This window comes from Saccopteryx leptura, chromosome 10 (assembly GCF_036850995.1).
Source record: "Saccopteryx leptura isolate mSacLep1 chromosome 10, mSacLep1_pri_phased_curated, whole genome shotgun sequence".
Lineage (NCBI taxonomy): Eukaryota > Metazoa > Chordata > Mammalia > Chiroptera > Emballonuridae > Saccopteryx > Saccopteryx leptura.
Window position 1 is genome coordinate 65449071 of NC_089512.1, and position 13393 is coordinate 65462463.

Below are 13393 nucleotides of genomic sequence, written 5' to 3' on the forward strand. Positions count from 1 at the left end.
GAACAAAAACAAACCACAATAGTGCCGGCATTGTGGGGTTCTGCATTTTTAGGTATGTGAGAATTTTTTTTTTATCTATACACAAAGTCATTTTTCTTTTTTCGTTTTTTTTTTTCCTGGCATCTCAATATCCTGAAAATACCAAGGTCTTTCTCTTTGAATGACCCAGACTTTGTATCATTCCAGCAGACTTGCCCTGGGTAAACTGAGAAAAGGTGAGAGAGTGAGCAGACGGCTATGGCAAGCTTTAATCTAAAAGGAAACAAATTTACTTGAAATCAAAGTGTAGGTAGAACAGGATGAATTGTTTAAAAGGCAGGTTGAATTTTGAGTCTTAGATAACAGGCTTCCCCTTTGCATTCCATTTTGGAAAGGTCTTAAATAAAGAATGACCTAACATAACAGAAGCATATTTTTTTTGTTTTTTCCGCATTGCATGGATTGTTCTCTTATGAAAAAACAAAACTAACAAAACAAAACCTTGTATTTAATTATGCTGTAGTAAGGCTTTTTTTTTTCTTCTTAGCCTCAGAGAAGAGGGGCAGAGTGACCTGGATTCCTACTTGACCACTTTCACGTTAGTCACAGACGGCAGTTGATGGGGTTGGACTTCAAACCAGGTAGGTCCGTATCGAGCTCGAGTTCTTGTTCTTTATTAACTGCTTTTAGAATAATCTTTTTTTTTATGAGATCATCTAGTCAGATCTGTAGCTTTGAATCTATAGGATGTGGACATTGAAGGTCTTCAGTGGTTAAGGACATGATGAGGGTCACTTACTTTGGGAGCCAATCTTCAAAACAGGGTTCCTTCCAGTCTGCTGGATAAGAGTGAGCTTCTGGAAGGCAGGAGCTGTCTCAGTGTCAAACTAGCTGGTCTTTTTAGTGATTCTTGGGAGAGTCATTAGCTTTGTTAATTAAATAAATCTTTGTTGGTGGGAAGTTGCCCAATAGTCCTTTGTCACCTGTTACTGTTCTGATGGGCTGCTCTGGTGTGTACCGGGGACTATTCACTGCATGAGTATACTCGGCCGAGGGGGTGTACAGGTACTGAAAGCTCGCCTTTACTGTTCTTCACAGGCCCTGGCCTCTGTGGGCATCAACCTAAAGAGGAGCCTTTTCATAAATGTTGCATTTGCCACAGTCTGGCAAATTGCCAGTCCTTGCTGACCAGCTCCTCCCGAGGGGAACTCCTGCGATTCTGCAGTCCCTGCGAGTGCAGGGGGTGGGGGCTGGCTGGCACCGGGCAGGGTGCAGTGCGTGACCACAGCGCCGTTCAGGGCTTTTTAATAAGTATTGATTAAAAGGTAAAACCCTAAAATTGTTTATTTGCTTCTTAGAGTTCATTTCTTCTTTGGATTGAATTTCCATATAGTGCCCCCCACCCCAGTTTTTTATTCCTTACAGGCCTCTGTAAGATAACCAGTGTTGATTTACCGTTCCTGTGAACATTTCAGCAGGGTGATTTGTATCTGTTGACCTAGTTTTCAAGATATCCCCAGCTTAAAATGTCCACTTTATCAGCCGAGGGACATATTTGAGCCCAAACTCTGGATATTTACTTCCTTTGCGTATTTGTGGACTCGCACAGTGACCCAGAAGCAGGGGCTGGCCCTGCAGTTCTTACACCATCGCATATCGGTGTCACCCTAACTGTGGTCATTGTGTTGACGGACACCGCGTACAACCATGTACTCTGTTTGTCAACTCAGAATTTCTTGGAATTACTTGATTTTTGAAAATGTAAATCATTTTACACTGTAAAGAAGTGACATTTATCATCATAGTTAGAAAATGACCAGCTGCCATAAGTAGAAGGTGGTATTGAACACAAACATGGGCTCAGCAGGTTATAGAGTGTCTGCCTCTTTTCTCTCTGTTTTATGGTCGTGATCACAGTATGAGCCAGGGCTCTCAAAAGTGGATATATATGACAGTCACTTAGGAGTTTTAAAATACTATGACTTCTGCCTGACTGGTGGTAGCACAGTAGATAGAGCGTCAGTCTGGGACGCTGAGGTCCCAGGTTCAAAACCCAAGTGCCTGGCTTGAGTTCAGGCTCACCAGTTTGAGCATGGGATTGTAGGCATAATCCCATGGTCGCTGGCCTGAGGCCAAAGGTTGCGGGCTTGAGCAAGGGGTCACTAGCTTGGCTGGAGCCTCCTTGTTAAGACACACATGAGAAGCAATCAATGAACAATTAAAGAGATACAACTATGAGTTGATGTTTCTCATCTTTCTCCCTATCTATCTATCTATCTATCTATCTATCTATTGCTATATAAATAAATAAAAAACAAACAAATAAATAAATAAATACTCTGACTTTCTATGGCCAAAGATCCAGTTGATTTAGAATGAGGACCTGAAATCTGTATTTTTTAAAAAGTTTCTTTAGTGATTGACCAGTTTGTTTTTATCTGACATTACAAGTTAGGGATTGTCTTAAAATTGGTTACCATTGCTTTGTAGGGCCAGTGCTCTCTGCTGCTCTCCTTAGCCCGGGAAGAAGAGGTGTTTCATTCAACATTGATATTTCAATTCTATTTTTTTTCTGTCTCAGTTTTGGTGAAATTATGTATCACTTGTGATAATTCATTTTAAAAATTCCTGAGCTGTGTGGTGTACTTTCATGAAAATTCATTTAGATAAAATTAGATATTATTGTTTAATGAGGTGGCATTTCAATTTAGACCTCGCATCAGGCATATACCAAGAGTTTTTTATGGAAGAGTTAGGTTCATTTGAGTAATAAAGGCTGAATCATGGGGGCTTTAATTCTTAATCGCTGTGAGGATTGTTATCCATGGGATGTGAGCTGTCTTAGTGGCATTCAATCAAGTGTCCACTTAGCCATGACTAGAAGTAATTGCTCCCAAGTGGACCACATGGTGACCTGTTAATACTCGCTTTGACCCTGTGACCTTGTCTGCCCCATTGTTTAGGATTTTATAGCAGGCGACTCTGTGTTTCTGTGGGGTCAAGTATATATCTTGAGGTCACACATTTTCTGATTGCAGCCTTGTCCACACTGTAAGTCAGCCAGAAGCTGTTGCATTGCTAATAGTCATTGCTTTGCAGTGGAACATGAACAGTTTGAAAATTGTCTTCTCAGCCTGCATGTAAACAGTTTAATATTTCACGGAAAGACGTTCATCTTGTAAATTAGGTATGAATAATACATTTGTAATTACTGCTTGTGTCTTTAAACACTTGTATCTTAATTGGCTTTGCTTTTTTAAAAAATATATATATATTTGCATTTGCCAGCAAGTTAAAATTAACTCCTGTAGAAACTCAGCCAAGTTAGGACAGAGAGGCCAGGCTTCTTTGGTCCTGCTGAGAACTTACGGGCGGTATGTTCATTCTCTTTGAAACATTTGTTTCTGGAGACAGTGAGTTGAGATTGTTTCCTGGGTTTGGTTTTTTACCCTTTGTTATTTCCTATCACAATGTTATTTAGTTTTGCTGTTTTATTTTTATTTATTAAATTGTTTCCATTGATTTGAGAGAGAGAGAGAGAGAGAGAGAGAGAGAGAGAGAGAGAGAAGCATCAATATGTCATCCCACTTATTTGTTCCGTTTAGTTATGCACTTATTGGTTGCTTCTCCTATGTGCCTTGACCAGGGACCAAACCTACAACCGGGACGTGACAAGGCAACACCCCATTCACTGAGCCACCTGGTCAGGGCTGATGTTGCTGTTTGTTGATCAGTAATATAATACATCCCCACCCCACCCACCAGAAGTTACATGGATACATTCTCTGTGTCAGAGTTAAGTTATTCAAGTTAGGTACTTATCTCTCAGCTTTGTGAGTGATCCTTGCCACTGTGGCCTCTGTGAGTTAACAAAATCAGTAAATGGGGGTTAGAGAAGGAAGCTTGAAAGAGGATCTAGTCCACTTTGAACTCAGTTCTGTCACATCTTGCGTCATTTGAGGGCCAGCCATCACTGTGTCCATGTATTAGCCCTTTATCTTTCTCTTGAACCATCCACACAGTGGATTTTCTACAAATGCTTACATGGAAAAATATGACTAGAACAAACAAAAACAAAGGAAAACATACAATTAGAAAAGCTGACAAGTAGTAGGTGTAGGATGTCATCCAGATTGACTCTGGTTGTTACCCCAAAATAAAATACTCATGTTAAGAAGAAAAATTAAGTTACTCTTTCTATTGTTTTGAATGTATCACTCAAAATAATATATTGGTATCTTCTTACTAATCTAAGGTTAAAATATTTACATATAATTTGCTTAAAAGAGAAAGCTTTATTGCTAAAATTTAAGGGCTGTTGTTTACCTTAATGGTAAATAAATTATTACTTTTCTCTGAGTTAGTTTTCTGTGCTGTTTTGTTTAAACTTCCTGTTTGGGCCAGTTTCTGTGTGTGTGTGTGTGTGAGAGAGAGAGAGAGAGAGAGAGAGAATTAATGGTAGTATCATTAAACACCAGACAGAATGGATTATTTGTCAAAAACTTTGTACCTTTCTTGGTTTAATGTGAAAAACTCTATTTCACTAGTGCAGAAAGGGTCAGTAAAATCTAAAAAGATGTGTTCATATTAAATAACTCTGTGATCGTACAAAAAGGCAGTTTCCATATTGTGTGCAGAGGGCCCTGGGCTGCAGACCTTACTGTTTCTGGAGGACAATATGAGGGGTCTGTCCGACACTGCAGACTGCTGGGCTATTCTGTGTCACTGTTAGATTGTCTTCCATTCCTATTGATAGTGTCATATTTTGCAGTGAGGGTTTTGGCAACAGCCATGATAGGAAGCCAACGTAACATCTGAAAAATCAACACGGAACAGGAGACAAGGGTGGCAGTGTCAGTCCGATTTCAAGGTTTGAGGAATTGCGCAGAGTGTAGCAGGCTCATATGTCCTATTAGTAAGTATTGTGTTGTTTAAGAATGAAATGAAAATATTAGACGTGCAGTTTTTCCTTTGTAGTTACGAAGTTGTTTCGGGCTGATGATAGTTGTTTGGACCTAACTGCCTAATGGAATTGTTAGGCCTTCCCTGGCCTGGGGCTGGGACAGAGGAGCAGACCCCAAGAATGCTATAAACTGAGGAGGTCTGGGAGCTTTTAGCATAGATGCAAGTACTATATCTGTTAAAAATAGGCTCTAGTTGAGCCTTGGCTGCACGAGGGGAGGAGAAAAAATAGTCACGATAGACACTGTAGAAAATGTCAGTGAGCTCATGGGGAGAATTTCCCTCAATGCTGCTCCCCGGAGATACACATGCACTTTTACTTTTGGGTGAAAAAAAGTTCTTTTGGCTTGTAAATAGCAGAAATCAGAACCAGTTAATTTAAGAAAAAAAGAGCATTTGTTTTAAGAATAAAGGGATATCCCATGGAACCCAATGGCAGAAAAGTATGAAAACCACAGTCTGAAATAACTGCCACTGCTGTTCCTTAAGTGTTTTATTTTCCTGCAAAATTTAATCATTTTATATATTTGAATGAAACTTGTGTTTGGTGGGAAATAGAATTCAGTTTGCAGTATTCTCCTGAGCTCCTCTCTCACATCTGCTCAGTTCACTGTGTCAGTTTTTCTTAGTCTCTGTCCCCTACTCCGCACACTGTCCAAGCCTGAGTAGCCATCGTGCTGCCGGGAGGAAACGGTCATTCCCCCCCCCCACCTCCCTACGTTCTTCTGGCTGCTATTAATCACATCATCATGAGTCATCGGAGCAACTGTCCAAACTTTGTTACATATACACATATGGGGGCTCCATGAGAACATGAGACCCAAGGACACATTTGACAGTGATGGTATATTTGCCATCTTGAGCTAAGGAGAAAATGGGGAGTTTGGAACTTCAGAGGGAAGAAAGGCCATGCATATGGAGATGGAAAAGCAGATGTTTGGTGAACCCACATTGGCTGGGCCCACTGTACATAGGGACATAGAGAAGATTGATCAAACAGGCCTTACACACTAGTTCAGGGGTCGGGAACCTATGGCTCATGAGCCAGATGTGGCTCTTTTGATGGCTGCATCTGGCTCGCAGACAAATCTTTAATAAAAAATAATAACATTAAAAATATAAATCATGCTCATGTATTACAATCCATTCATTTCCTACCGCTCGTGTTCATGGTTGTGGGTGGCTGGAGCCAATCACAGCTGTCTTCTGGGACAACACCAAATTGTTATTGGATAATGCGTAACGTACGGGTCGTTGTATGGCTCTAACGAAATTACATTTTAAAATATGTGGCGTTCATGGCTCTCTCAGCCAAAAAAGTTCCCTACCCCTGCACTAGTTCATAGTAAATGACAGCTCTCCTCCTGGAGGACCTGCTGGTCTTCTATCTGGATTCTTTTTAGGCAGTTAGGAGGAGGTTAAAGGTTCTTTCTGAGTTTGTTTGTTTGTTTACTTATTTATTTTTATTTAGTGAGAGGAGGGGAGGTCGAGACAGACTCCTGCCTGTGCCCAGACTGGGATCTACCTGGCAAGCCCACTAGGGGTTGATGCTCTGCCCATCTGGGGCCCTTGCTCTGTTGCGACCGGTGCCATTTTCTAGCACCCACCTGAAGTGGAAGCCATGGAGACATCTTCAGTGCTCGGGGCCAACTCGCTCTAACGGAGCCTTGGCTACAGGAGGGGAGGGGAAAAGAGAAGGGGGGGGAGAGAAGCGAGAGGGTTAGGGGTGGAGAAGCAGATGGGCACTTCTCCTGTGTGCCTGGGAATCAAACCTGGGACATCCACATGCCGGGCCGACGCTCTACCACTGAGCCAACTGGCCAGGGTTCGTTCTGAGTCTTTTGTTTCTTAAAAATTGCCAATTTACAATAGTTGATATCCCCAAGAGGTGTTTTTCGGGGTGGCAAACTGAGGTTCTCCTGAATAGAAATGCCTGTGGTTGATGTTCTTTGTCTCTTTCTCCATCAGCTGCTCTCAGTCAGTCAAGGCAGAGGATGAAGGATGCTGGGAATTCTCCTTGCCACACCCCTTGGTTCCCAGGAAGCAGCAGGGACAAGGAAGGTACACGGTCAGCAATGGCACCATCCCGTTAGAGGACAGCACAGCACCTGGTGTGGCACAGAGGCCCCTCTGAACTCATTCCTGAACTCATCATCTCTGCCCCTTCTCACCCTCCCACTTCCTTCTTCGTGCCTCACTCAGCTTGAACAGAAATTTATTGTTTCTTAGTCCTAAGGCCAGAAGTCTAAGATCTCAGGGTATAGGTGAAGTTGGTTCCTTCGAAGGCTGAGGGAGAATCTGTCTTCTCTCTTAGCTCCTGCTGGTTGGCTGGCAGTCATTGGCATTCCTTAGCTTGTGGAATCGTCTCCCTGATCTCCGCCCTCATCTCCACATGGTATCCTCCTTGCGTACTTGTCTGTGTCCAAATTTCTCCTTTGTATAAGCACACCAGTCCTTGGATTAAGGGCCCACCCTACTCCAGTACAACCTCATCTTAGCCAAATACATCAGCAATGACTCTGTTTCCAAGTGAGGTCACATACTGACTCTCCTCCTCTCTGCTCAGCTCATATACATAGTTGAATTTAAGATATTTAAATGTACGAACACTGTGACCTGAGAATATTATGAAGCAGAGTGCAGAACCCACGGGAGTATGAAAGGAAAAGCACGAGGAAGAGGCTTGCCGATGGCTCTCTCGACCTCCCTGTGGCCGCTCCTGCCTGCAACCCCACCTCTTTCCTCGGTGCTGGTTGCAGACACTGATGTGAATAACAGACGGGCCCGGGTTCTAGTGCTGTCTTTTTATATGACGGAAGTACACAGTGTTTCGATTAATTTGTACTAGTACATGGGATGATTGATAGGGGGTGGCGTTGGCCCCAAAAGATCCTGGGTCATGGTAGCACTCCTAAAGCTCTCTCATTCCACCTGCTATGTGCGAGGCACTTTATATAAAGTTTATTTAACCATCTGGGCAGTGGCCAGTGTCTTTTCCTTCTTGGATGAGACGCTGAGGATCAGGAAGAGCGGTTCCCTTGCTCAGGTTGACATAGCTAATTCAGGATTGAAACTCAAGCCTTTCTGAATCTAGATCCTGGTTTCTTTCTCGGTTTCTTCCTCCTCTCACTTATAAAGTTCCTCAATTTCCTAGCCTCTCTTGGAAAACACCATCACAGGAAAAGGATTCTGGTGGTATTTCCTGTCTTTTAGGTTTGTCTGTCTCTTTTTAAACAGGGTAGAGTTTACCCTGGGAAATGTGACTATTCCAAAAAAAGAAATTTCTGTAGATTGGGTGTGCCAACATGGACAGATGAGCCTCGGGCCCTCGCCTCTGCTGTTGGACAGCTGCCTGCCGGGGGGTCAGTGTCTCATTTGGAATTCTTGCCAGGCCCAAGGGTTTGCTTGCAATTGCTGGTGAGTGGTGTTTGGGATGTTTGTGGGTGGCTGTTTTTTATTTTAGTTTTGTTATCTGCCCTTTGTAGTAGTAATGTTGGCATCATTTCTTGCTGCTCAGATGTTCTGTGGCTTTCAAGCAAAGATACTTGAAAATGTACCAAGTCAGAGGGCTTTATAAAACGTTTGGAGTCTTGGAGCCAAGGCTGAGCTTTTGGGGCCATTGGTGACAAGCAACAGTGAGCTCGGGCCTTCCACTTGCGAGTTCTCCTGCCTGGAAGGGGATATAAACGCAGTCCTCAGCAGGGCAAGCGCACAGCTAGAGTGGGGCAAGTGGCTGTTTGTCCTCATCCTGTTGTTGCTGTGGGAGAAATGTTACTTTGATGTGGCTAGATCTCTTCTGTATCTTCCAAAGAAACCAGAAAACTTAAATAAAAAATGTTTAGTCTTGATGTTGGAAACCAAATAAAAATATAGTCTATATAGTCTGCCCAAAGCACAGCACATACTTGGACCCCCATGGGCTCTGGGTCATTACTCTGATTCTAGGCCCACGTCAGACCCTAGCCCAACACCATCCTCTTCCCACCTCAAATGACAGCTCCAGGGGTGCAGCCGTCCCTGATACTCTCTGTCCCCCTAGGTCTCAACCAGGAGCCTTCCTCTGCTGCTGTTCCCCCATCCCTGACTTAGCATTCGTTTCCTTGTGTTTTACCTGTCCTTGTCCTCTTCTGTCTTCCCCCCATGGCGGCCGTGCCCCATTAGCGCGTGGTGCTGGCACAGTGGCTGCAGACTGGGCTGAGGGATGGGTGGGAAAGGGGCTTCATTTCTCACCTGCTCTGTTTTCCCTTTTGTTGTCATTTGCATGCATTTTGCTTGGTGCTGGTGGCAGGTCAGGTTATCTCTTTATTCTCAGATGGCAACTGTCACTGTGTATTATGCCTTGTGAGTTTACCCGAGTTGCTTTAGAGAAAAAATAATAAATGTCATAGTTATTTCAATTGACTTATCAATGCCAGCCTGTTTTGGTTACTAGAGGCTAAGTGGAGACACAAGACTGACAGTTTTCTGATTCAGTGTTTTCAGCATTTGGGGGATAACTGACTGAGTCCTTTCTTTGCGAGAATATTTTAGCTGTGAAGCCATGTTCTCAAGGGCCGTCTCTTGCTGACATGTTGAGGCCAACTGAAATTGCATCTTGTGGCTGCTCTGGGAAATGTGGGGAAAGCCCTCCTTATATCCTTGTAAAGATGTCCTCGAGTCTCACCTTAGTGGCAGATGGGGGACTGTTTCTAATGGGCCACCAAGAGGCTTGCATCTGATACAGTCCTGCGTGGATTCCTGTGGAATTCCATGAGCTGAGTGTCCCTTCCTATTTGGGATCAGAACATTTAAAGGGTCAGCCATTCTCATGCTGGGAAGTCACTCTGCACATATGCTAAGAAATAGATACATATTTTTCAAAAATGTGAACTCTTTTTCATCATTGCAAAGGAATGTGAAATGATCTATTTTTTAAAAAGTTGTCAAAATTGATGAGGCAAACAGAAGTCTACAAGTAGTTCGTTTACAGGTTAGAAGAGAGCATATTCTGTGTTCAGACACTCGTAATAAGATGGAAAACTGCCTTACAGTCACTGGGGAGCTGTACGGAGTTGGGGGGGCACACACGCTTCCTTTCCTTCTTTCTCCTCCTTGCCCATCTGTAGTTTTTCTTTATTTTTTTCTCTTTTTTTTTTTTTTTTTGCTTTTTTTCTATACTTGATAGTAGATGTTTATCTCATTTTAATGTTAAATCAAATGATGGCAAGGTCAACTAGCTGTCTTTAGTTGGAAAACTATGTCCTAGGAATGTTTTGACATGTGTTTGCTGCATTTAACACAGGTTCCTTATGGCAGACATTGTATTCAGCAGGGCCTGGCCACCACATTTATGGGAAGTATTTTGGACACCAGAGAGAACAAAGCTCTGCTCATGTCCCAACGGAGCTGGCTGGCACCCTTACAGAGATTCGGCAGCAAACGCTCATTCTGTAATTGAAAGCACTTACTCCACATTATCATTCTTGATTTTACAAGTTGTTGAGGAGGAATTGAGCTTTTGACTTGTTTCTTTGAGGCATGCCAGAGACTAAGTGTTTAATTTCTTAAGCCAAAAAATAGAATTTAAGTTGCCCCAAATTAGATAACTATGAGGATTTGTTCCGTGAAACCAAAGAAACTATGGCAAAATGATGATGGGTAACCCAGAAAGGAGGATGAATGAGTAGAGATGGGTCCCCGAAAAAGGTCCATGACTTCTCAAGAGAGCTCTAATTTTAGTTAGCAGAAAGTCAGGAGACGCTGTGTACTGGCATGAGACTTAAGGGGGGAGGTTTATAGAGGTTGGGGCAGTGATCTGCACAGTGGAGAGGAAGACCTGGAGTCTGACATCTAAGCCAGGAGACTCTTCTGTGATGCGGGCTCTAGTTGGTTTCTTCAAGAACTCATTGACCTCTCTCTACCCCAGCCTTCACACAGTTCACTCATCTCTGCTCACTCTTGTCCTGTGTTACTTTGCTACTGTCACATATGTAGAGATCCTGCCAGTTCTTTCTTCTCGTTGGTCCCTTTGATGGTTTGCAGAAAGCCGAGTCAGTCCTTAGTATAAGCTCAATAAATGGTGGTAGGGTTAATTTCAAGATCACAGAGGGAAGGAGGCTGTGTTCTCTGAGGTAGTGCTAGCTCCTGGAATAGACACGTCCACCAAACCCAGTAGATCTCTCCTCTGGATTTCAGGGCCTCTCTTTCAGGCGCTGGTTTAGGCACTTTTATCCTCTGCCATCTTCTATGTGTGGTTTAAAGGTTTGGGAAAAAAAAGAGCAAGGAGGAACATGTAAATAAAACTTTATGGCCTAGCCCTTGAAGTAATGTGTATTGCTTGCACAGATGTTCCTTTTAGACAGATAAGAAGTGTTCAAAAAAGGGGGAGAGGAGCCTGGGAATTTATGTTCCCTTAGAGAACTAGATTATAATTGTCTAGAGCAGTGGTCCCCAACCCCCGGGCCGCGGATTGGTACTGGTCCACAGAGAAAGAATAAATAACTTACATTATTTCTGTTTTATTTTTTTTAATTTTTTAAAATTTATTCATTTTAGAGAAGAGAGAGAGAGAGAGAGAGAAGGGGGGGAGGAGCAGGAAGCATCAACTTCCATATGTGCCTTGACCAGGAAGCTAGGGTTTCGAACTGGCGACCTCAGAGTTCCAGGTCGACGCTTGATCCACTGCACCACCACAGGTCAGGCCGATGTTTTATTTTTAAAAAATGACCAGATTCCTTCTGTTACATCCATCTAAGACTCACTCTTGACACCTGTCTCAGTCATGTGATACATTTATCCGTCCCACCCTAAAGGCCGGTCTGAGAAAATATTTTCTGACATTAAACTGGTCCGTGGCCCAAAAAAGGTTGGGGACCACTGGTCTAGAGGGCAAGGATAGTGTTGTCTATATATTCTTTTCTTTCATGGCATTTAGCACATTTCTATGCGAATAACAAGAATGTGATGGTTCTTGGTTGACCTACCTGGAGACTTTGTTTTCCCATCTGTAGAAGTATTCTATTTGACTAACAAGGATAGAAATTTGGAGTCGGAATCTCATTGTGACAGTGATTTGATGAGGTCATGTGGTCCAGCTGGTTATTTGTGTGTGTCTACTTTCATAGAGTTCATAGAGGTGCATGTACTTAGATAAAATGCAAAAACAAAATAAAACGAAAAAAAAAACAGTAAAATGTCCAGCAATATTCTCTCTGATTTCCCCAATTCTTCATTAAGAGGATAAGTTGAGAGTATTTCACTGAAGAGGGCTAATTATTCTAATGTACCTTTCTTCATATCACTTATAAAGTAGCTAGTTACAGAGTGGATTTGAAGTTCTGAGGTACCATCCAGGGTACCTAACAGATTTCATCACTTGATATACCAGAGGTAAGATGAGACTTATTCAGTGCAGACAACCATAGCTCCAAACACTTTACCTAGTAATGTCTTTTTATCTTTGCAATAACCCACTGAGGTGGTTTTCCCATTTTATAGTTGAGGAAACTGGGGTCTAGGAAGGTTAAGTAACTTGTTCACTATAAAGTAGGGAAGCTGGAATTTGAGCCGGACACCCTGCCAAGTCAGTACTCTGTATAAGAAATGCCTTTGTTCTCTCTGATACAAACATTAGACATAGGTAAAGGGGAAGTGGTTCCTTCAGCTCAGCCTTCATGGGCCTTCTCTGGGAACGAATGGATGGAAAATCTTGATGTGATTGGCCAGGTTGCTCCAGTGGTGGTGAAATAAAAAGAATTTCATTGATGATATTATAATAGATGTTTCCCTGAGAGTTAATAAAGTGGTATAGATACTAGTTGGTAATATAATCTCATTTGCCAGTTTGGCTGCTAAACCCAAGAAACCCCTGAGTAGCAGACAAATGCTTTCCCAATTGCTATTTATTGAACTCATGCCACAGATGAGTAGATGGCATGTCAGTCCATTGAAAGCATTTGGTTATTGTCCTCTCATTGACACTTGAGTCTATGTGGAGTTGGACTTGCACTGAGTGATTGTCGTCTGTTTTGCATAGCCATGCCCTTTTTGTTTTTTGTTTTTTTTGGTAGGTCACCATCAGGTAAGTTAATATTTGGTGAAAGTAAGACATAGTATTTTTTTTTAATTTTTATTTTTTTATTTTAAAGAAGAGAGAGAGATAGAGAGAGAAAGAAGGAGAGGGGAGGAGCAGGAAGCATCAACTCCTATATATGCCTTGACCAGGCAGGCCCAGGGTTTTGAACTGGCGACCTCAGCATTTCCAGGTCGATGCTTTATCCACTGCGCCACCACAGGTCAGGCAAGACATAGTATTTTGATCCTACTTTCTGACTACTTAAAACACTGTATTAAAAGAAATGTGTTATTTTTCAGTATTAACTAGCATGGTTACCTCATTTCTAAATTAAGAAGCCATGCTTTTCTCATATTAACAGCAGCTATATGGAATTCACATGGGAGAACCAGAAAGCAG

At 42.5% G+C, this 13393-nt stretch overlaps 1 protein-coding gene across 12 annotated transcripts in view; it reads left to right on the plus strand.

Annotated features, from left to right (window-relative positions):
* FOXP1 (forkhead box P1) overlaps positions 1–13393 on the plus strand; it is a 650161-nt gene that overhangs the window by 64625 nt on the left and 572143 nt on the right. For 10 of the 12 annotated variants that reach the window (XR_010747235.1, XM_066351748.1, XM_066351745.1 and 7 more), the window contains exon 3: positions 527–620. The exons of 1 other annotated variant lie outside the window; for it this stretch is intronic. The gene's annotated coding sequence lies outside the window, so the exon portion shown is untranslated. Of the gene's footprint in view, positions 1–526; positions 625–13393 lie in introns of all 12 variants that reach the window. One more of the 12 variants, XM_066351734.1, reaches the window with a different exon arrangement.